The sequence below is a fragment of the Canis aureus genome, chromosome 12, assembly GCF_053574225.1.
Source record: "Canis aureus isolate CA01 chromosome 12, VMU_Caureus_v.1.0, whole genome shotgun sequence".
Lineage (NCBI taxonomy): Eukaryota > Metazoa > Chordata > Mammalia > Carnivora > Canidae > Canis > Canis aureus.
Window position 1 is genome coordinate 10,040,764 of NC_135622.1, and position 8,044 is coordinate 10,048,807.

The 8,044-nt window shown below is 41.2% G+C and overlaps 1 long non-coding RNA gene across 1 annotated transcript; it reads right to left on the minus strand.

Annotated features, from left to right (window-relative positions):
- Window positions 1-586: 586 nt before the first annotated feature.
- LOC144280546 (uncharacterized) lies at window positions 587-2,812 on the minus strand. The gene is made up of 2 exons (XR_013348952.1): window positions 2,438-2,812; window positions 587-782 (listed from the first exon to the last, which is right to left on the minus strand). It is a non-coding gene; the product is annotated as an uncharacterized LOC144280546 (long non-coding RNA).
- Window positions 2,813-8,044: the final 5,232 nt, after the last annotated feature.

An 8,044-nucleotide genomic window follows, 5' to 3' on the forward strand; every position in this document is an offset into this window, starting at 1 on the left:
CCTGGTTTTCTTTTTATAGTCCTTGGTATAAAGCTTCTTCTTTAAAAAGCTATATGTAAGGGTTTTTTTTTTTTAAGATTTTATTTATTTATTCATGACAGACACAGAGAGAGAGAGAGGCAGAGACACAGGCAGAGGGAGAAGCAGGCTCCATGCAGGGAAGCCTGATGTGGGACTCAATCCCAGGACCCCAGGACCATGACGTGAGCCAAAGACAGACGCTTAACCACTGAGCCACCCAGATGCTTCTACCCCTTCCTTTTCTTCAGAAAAACTCAAGTCTTGTGCTCACAGTCCCAAGGTGAGTAGGGAACTGGGGATGCTAAACAAACAATCCTCATCTACCCAATTCTTGTAAAAGGAAGTGGGTTAGGTGTAGGGCATGGAGTGACTAAGAAGTAATGACTGCTTGTGACCCACTGTCCTACACACTTGAACACCAAACCCCTCCTGTACCTTTCTCCACCTTGATGTCCTGAAATCTCTGCACACCTAGTGACTGTTGTTGTGAGTTCCTGTCTTGAGCCCCTTTGCCATGTCTGACTCTCTGTGATGCTCTTTACCTTGGGAATACTAGAGATTGGTGTTCTCTTTTTTTAAATTATTATTTTATTTATTTATTTTAGAAAGAGAGAAAGCATAAGTAGGGGAAAGAGCAAAGAGAGAAGGAAAAGGAGGGGAAAAGAATCCCAAGTGGACTCCACACTGAGTGCAGAGCCTGATGCAGGGCTTGATGCAGAGCTTGATCCCACAACCCTGAGACCCTGGGATCATGACGTGACCTGAAACCAAGAGTCGACACTTAACCGACTGAGCCACCTAGGCAACCTGAGATTGGTGTCCTTTTTGATCACGCCTTTTTGCACCTAGCCTTGCTCCCTACACTGAGAGCCCATTAAAGGGCAAGTTTGTTTTGTAGTTTTCTGGGTACTGCTTCCTGCATTTTTTTCTCGGAAGACTGAGCCTTGTGACTGGCAAGAGGCCACCTACAAGTGTTCTCTGGATCTGGATCTGAGGTCAAGTCAAGCCTCTGCCTTCCTGGCAGCTCAGTGGCTGTTCCAGTTGATCTGGATGATTCCTTGCTTCCTGTCTCTAGCCTCAGCTGCTGGAGCGAACTAGGAGCCTATTCTTGAATTGGCAGTTTGGGTTGAAATATTCTAATCAAGGCAGCCCCAATAATTGCTTGCTGGCAGTGAGCCTGATCTGTACCTTCTTCTCTACTATTTTCCATCATGGGGTCTCCAGTTTTAATAAGTAAGTTTTTTTTCTCCCCTTGTTTGGCTTTCTGGTGATTTAGCAATTTTGCCTGTGTAGCACTTTAGTTGATAACACTCCCAAATACCTGCTCAAGTGTTCTCAAACATTTAGCCTCTTTTACCAAAGCACCACATGACTGAGGATATATATGAGGCTTCAATTGTCAAGGCTCTAGGCTCTCCATTAACCTCCTTCAATTTCTCATAATGCTTGTAAAGTGCTTTGCACAATGCATGACACCTAGTAAGCAATCAAGAAATGGGACCTGTCGTCATGGTTGTGTTTGATGTTATTACTTCACTTCTGGCGCCTGCTACTTTTGCAGTATTTAAGTGGATTTCCTAGCCAGGGCTTAAAAGCTTGTTCCCTTGTGCTAAGGTAATACTCTTGAGGAAAACACCAACTTTTGCCTCTGACCACTCTCCCCTGCCCCACTCCCATGGTTTGTTTCCACCAGGAGCTTATGTGTATATAGCAGGTGGACCACTTAGGTTTAAATCCATTGGGTGGGGCAGCCCCAGTGGCACAGCGGTTTAGTACCGCCTGCAGCCCGGGGTGTGATCCTGGAGACCTGGGATCGAGTCCCACGTCGGGCTCCTTGCATGGAGCCTGCTTCTCCCTCTGCCTGTGTCTCTGCCTCTCTCTCTCTCTCTCTCTGTGTGTGCCTCTATGAATAAATAAATAAATAAAATCTTTTTTAAAAAAATCCATTGGGTGACCTTTTACCCAAGAACTCTAGTCCTGTCTGACTTTCAATGCCTAGGAAGAGGTTCATTCTCTTCAGAAGTTCAGTATTCGAGGTAGAGAGGATAGGCTGAAAGACTACTTTCCAGATACTCATCTCTCCAGTGAATGCAAAATAATTAAGCTCTAGAAAGGCAGCTTTGGCTTTCTCTTCCTTTCTGAAAAACTTGCCAAGCACTTTATCCCTTTCCAGGGTCCTTAAAGAAATCCGTCTGGTGTTTTTAATTTCAGATTCTTGACTACTCACTGGCATTTACAAATAAACTGAGAATCCACACCTATATCCATGCATTAGCCTCCTACAATATCACTGCCATTTCCAAATCCAATTGACTATAATTCTTAGAGGTCCTTGATACATATGGTATACAGCATTGGGACTCATGAAAATCCTGGAAGGAACTCTAGAAGGTAACAGTATTCAGACTTCACCAACCTGTGTGGCCTCATGCATTGATCTCCAAATTGCAATGGCTCTGAGACCACTCTTCCTGCCCTTCCCCCATCTCCTGCCTAATTTGCCATTAGTCCAATCTTTCCTGGATTCCATTCTTTGACTGTTTCCATGAATTCTTGTGAGTGTCTGAACATATCCTCTCTGGCTTGCTAATGAGGCTGGCACTTAGAAACTGCCCACCTGGATAATGCATGCTTGAATCTCTCTCCCTTGCCCTCTTATTCAAGGTTCCAAGGTATGATGATTACCTTGTTCCCATTGTCTCCTCATCTCATTATGTGTCATTGTCAGGGTTCTTTCTGGAAGTGGGAAGAAGATTCCCTTGGTCATCTTTCCAGTGTCATGTTCAGTTAAGGATGTTCCACAACATAGCTGCCTGGGACCCAAAGTGTTACAGTTCTTTGATTGTGCTGCTCTTTCAACACACACACACACACACACGCACACATGCACACACACACACTGAGGATCCATCACAAAGCAGAGTGACTAGACTGCCTGTCCTATTGTAAAGCCTCAGCATTATTCAAAAGGTTTCATCAGAAAATAATCAAATGAGGGGTGCCTGGGTGGTGCACTCGGTTAAGCCTTTAACTCCTGGTTTCAGCTCAGGTCATGAGATAGAGCCCCAAGTAAGGCTCTACACACAATGCAGAGTCTGCTTAAAAACTTTCTCCTCCACCTGCCACCCCTATCTGCCCCCCCCAACTCTCTCTAAAATAAATAAATACATCTTAAAAAAAAAAGAACCAAACCCAATAGAGAATAAAAAGCACAGCCATATAAAAAAAATCTGCTGCTCATTGCTAATGAGCTCCGTTTTGTCGTGCCTAAAAAATAGCTTAACAGAGGATACAAACTTGGCAAATATAAATGTAACACACAGAGAAATTCCCCTGTAGACCTCTAACCCAGTTCTTAATGTTTCCTAAATGGATACACTCTATAATTTTGCAAAGGGAAGTCACATAAATCCAATCACAGCTTCCTTTCAACTAAATATCTTTTAAAAATGGCAAAGCAGTACCTTGCACAGAAAATCCAGTTTCACCGGAAATCAAATAGATTTCACCTGCCTTTTCATGCTTGCTTTTGCTCCCTCTTCCAGGCCTGAAACTCGGCTCTGAGAAGGATGACAGGGAGCTCTAGGGATCCGGTGGCTCAAACAGGCCACAGGTCAACCTTTCACGTCCATTCTTTCCATCTTTGAAACCTCAGACAGTATGTCACATGTTTCCCTACATTAAAGTCCCCAAATGGTAATTTGTGAATTACTTGTTACTGAAGATTGAGAAGAAACAAATAGTCCAGGATGTAGAATCCTGACAGTAATCTTGATTGTTGATTGGCTATCATCTATCACTTAAGGTTGTCAGACAAGATTGATACACAGAGGACATGCCAGGCCATGCAGTCCTATGCTACCCATAGGGATTTGGCTCCAAACCCTAACACAGTCCTTTGGTGAGATTTACCTTTTGCCTTCTTCTTAAGGGACTAAAGTCTGCTATACAAAACTCTAATTTTTGTGTACTCAAAATTATCAATCTTTTTCCTTTATAACTTCTGGATTTTATGTTATATTTTAAAAAGTCTTGCCCATTCTAGGATTATAAAAATATGCATCCATGTGTTCTAGGATGTCTGTGATTTCATGTTTTACATGTAAATCTTGATCCATCTGGAACTTATTTTAGTATAAGAAGTGAGATTAGGATCCAGTTTTACTTGCCTTTTTCTCCCCAAATGGCAAATCAGTAAATCCAATTACCATTTACTGAATGATCTACCTTTTAAAGGAGCCCCTTAAAAAGCAACTTCTCCATATATGTTTTAAATGTGATTCAATTTATACAAGTTCTCCATATGCACTTATAAAAGTCCTGTTTGAAACATCATGCCAGGGATACATGGGTGGCTCAGTGGTTGAGCGTCTGCCTTTGGCTCAGGTCATGATCCCAGAGTCCCGGGATCAAGTCCCACATCGGGCTCCCCGCATGGAGCCTGCTCTTCCCTCTGCCTGTGTCTCTGCCTCTCTCTGTGTCTCTCATAAATGAATGAATGAATGAATGAATAAATAAAATGCCAGAAATAGCTGTATGATTATGGACACTTGTTTAAATCCCCCTCCCCAGTTCTGTTTCTCCACCTATAAAAATGGAGGCCACAGTGTCTACCTTGCAGTGTTCTTGTGAAGATTTTAAAAAGTAAAGTATAGGATGGCTTAGTTGGTTAGGCATCTGACTCTTGATTTAAGCTCAGGTTATGACTTCAGGATTGTGAGATCGAGCCCTGCATTGGGCTCTATGCTCAGCACAATCTGCTTGAGATTCTCTCCCCCTCCCTCTGCCCCTCCCCCCATGCACACATGCCCTTTCTTTCTAAATAAAAAAATTTTTAAGTAGAGTATGTAGATTTATCAACCTCAATAAATATGAACTTCTTTCTGTTCAATTTTCTATAATAAAATGATACAGGCCCTCAGAATAAATATCCAACTTGAGCATAAGACTAGGTTTCTATATTTACTTCCTGAGTGTATAGAAGAGCAAAGGGGGCCATTCCTTATTCAACAGTGACATATAATTGTTTTCCTCTCTGGTCAGGAACTAGAGAGGTACCCTATTTCATCTTCTTGAAGAACCAAACTTCTGCTTTTCACAGAAGTGAGGCAAGGTATAAGTGGTATCATGCAGATCTGAGTTTGAATTCCAGTTCTGCCACTTACCAAATATGTGACCATTCATGAGGAATAATTTAAAGGGAGAGAATAATAGCCCCTATGTCATAGGGTCTTGATAGGATAAATAAGAATTCTTCTGGAAAGCAAACTCCACGAGTGTGAGAACTTCATCTTGTTAATCACAAAATCTCCAGTGCTAGAATAGTGCCTGGCATGTGGGTGGCACTTAGTAAATTGGTATCGAATGAGCGAATGAAGAAAGGAAGGAAGGAGTTAAAGCATTTTGCAAGGTGTCCAAGCAAGTGTGCTAGAATTGCTAACTATAGTCAGAGGTCAGAGGTAGCAGAGATCTGGTCCTGCCTCCAGGAGTTATAATCTGGATCTGATGACTAAGGAGTGTAGCACTTACATATGAGGTATAATGAACCATGTAGTATAATGCAAGCACAAAGGGCTTTGAAGACAGTTGAGAAGTAGCAAATCCCAATTATAGAAGTAGGAAAATGCTTTACAGAAGAGGGTTATGTATAAGCTGGACCTCAAAAGAGAATAGATTTTTCCAGGTTCAGAGAAAAAGACAAAATTTGGAAATAATTTGCATATTCCAGGACCAGAGCTTGGAATGAGATATAAGAGAGTAGCTGGAAGGCAAACTACCATGGCCTGGAACATTCTACTATGGGTTTAAGACAACACATAAACTGGAAAGTTTTTGAGTTGCAGAGTCATAGAGACAGGCTCAGATTATTATTAATATTATGTATTACTTATTTATTATTTGTATTCATTACGCAGAAATCAGTATGAAGGATGAATTAGAAGGGGAGAGGCATTTAGAAGCTGTTTCAACAGCTCAGGGGAAAAGCCATGACAGTCTAAAGTAAAGAGTTGCAGGGGCACCTGGGTGGCTCTGTGGTTGAGCATCTGCCTCTGGCTCAGGTTGTGATCCCAGGTTCCTGGGATTGAGTCCCACATCAGGCTCCCTGCGGGGAGCCTGCTTCCTCCCTCTGCCTATGTCTCTGCCTCTCTCTCTCGCTGTGTCTCTCATGAATAAATAAATAAAATCTTTAAATAATAAAAATAAAAAAATAATAAAGTAAGGAGTTGCAGAGGAGAGGGAAAGAAGGATATTTGATAATGAGAGGGGAGTCAGGGTCTGACATAGCTGAAATGCTGTCAGCCAACTACACTAATGGTGATGTTTCCTGATGTCAAGAATACATGAGGAAGAGCAGGATCAGTTTCATCTTGGAAGCGTTGACCTTAAGGATGTCTTTTGGACACTCTGCTAGAAAGAAGCAATTGATGCGCCAAAAGATGTCAGAGCAGAAGAAACAAAAATGTGTCAACAATACGTCATCATTAATGAGATGATCAAGGCTGCTTTTCTAAGATATTTACAGTCAACATAACATATGGGAATAGAACCATCTCAGACCAACGGGGAATGATGAATTATTTAATAAATAGTTTTGATGAAATTGGCCAGCTATACAGTCAAAAAAAAAAAAAAAACCCAAAACACGGCAACCCATCTCACACAGTACACAAAAATAAATCCCAAATGACATAAATGTGGAGTTGAAAATATAAAACAGGAAAATATTTAGGTGAGGAATATGTATGTATCTAAGTATATACACATACATATATGTATATAGACATAGATATATATAAACACATTTATGTCTAAATTTATTTCCATTTTTCCATATATTTATTGATCTGTCAGCTTATGCCACTACCTCTAATATCAATTCAACACCACAGTGTTCATTCTTGTTCCCCCCATTCCTTATTTCTAATTCTCTTCAGTAAGAAACCTGGCTCCCATTATTGGTGACATATTTATTTATTCAATCAACTCCCCTGTACTTTGGCTGTCTCTTTCCCTGAAGAGAGTTCCTTCTCATCCTACTTGGGCTCTGACACCCCACCTAGAACACCATTTGAATGATGCTTTGTGCCATATAATGGCTTCAAGACTGTTCAGAAGCAGAAAGAGGAGTGGAAGAGAAAGGGACAGAAAGAGAAGAAGATCCTTCTGTTCTTTGTTTCTCAAGTATGTATCAGTGGGGTTCACCTTTATAGTTTAGGTCCCATACAAAAAATATCTTACGGCATCACAGTGCGACCTGGCATAACCCATGCGCTCCAACCATGGCTTTTTGTTGTTGCTTTTTAGAACATATGTCCAAGTGATCTGTTTTGAAATGGAAACCTACCTTAAAGTGATGGATTTAATTATCAATGTATTGTCCATTGGCTAAAACAGAAAATAAATACCAATTTTTGCCAAATCTGTCGTTGCTAAAATCTACCATTACATATATGATGGATTCCATTCCATTCGGCTACCATTCATCAAATACTTCCTGTGCTTAAAGTATTCTGGGGAAAAATAAGGATGTATTTTCCAGACCATCACTGATGTCCAGGAGTTTGCAATCTCACCGGGGAAATGAAACACAGAGACTTAAAGCAGATAAATAACACCAATCAAAAATAGCAGTTCAACACAATACTGGAGCAAGCTGGTGCCAGATCCCTGATTCTCATGGATCCAAATGGATGAAGACATAATTCCTGCAAGCCTGTCTTTTCTAGGGCTGGACCCTGACAGAGTTAGCCTACCATGGTTGGGCAGTTTGAAGACCCACCCTAGTAAAAGGGAGATAGCCCCTAAGGGCAAGGGTTCTTTCAAAGGACATTTTTTCATAATCACTTTGCCCCACCAACCAAATAACAATTTGCTGCTGTCTCATATTATGCACAGAACCATCTGCAAATCCTAATGGGTTATTGTTCCATTCCCAAATAGAGCAGAGTATATGATCCCAAGGCCTCCAGTATTCAGACTCCAAATGAGCATAAAACTCTGACAGCCTCCCCTTTTATTTTGT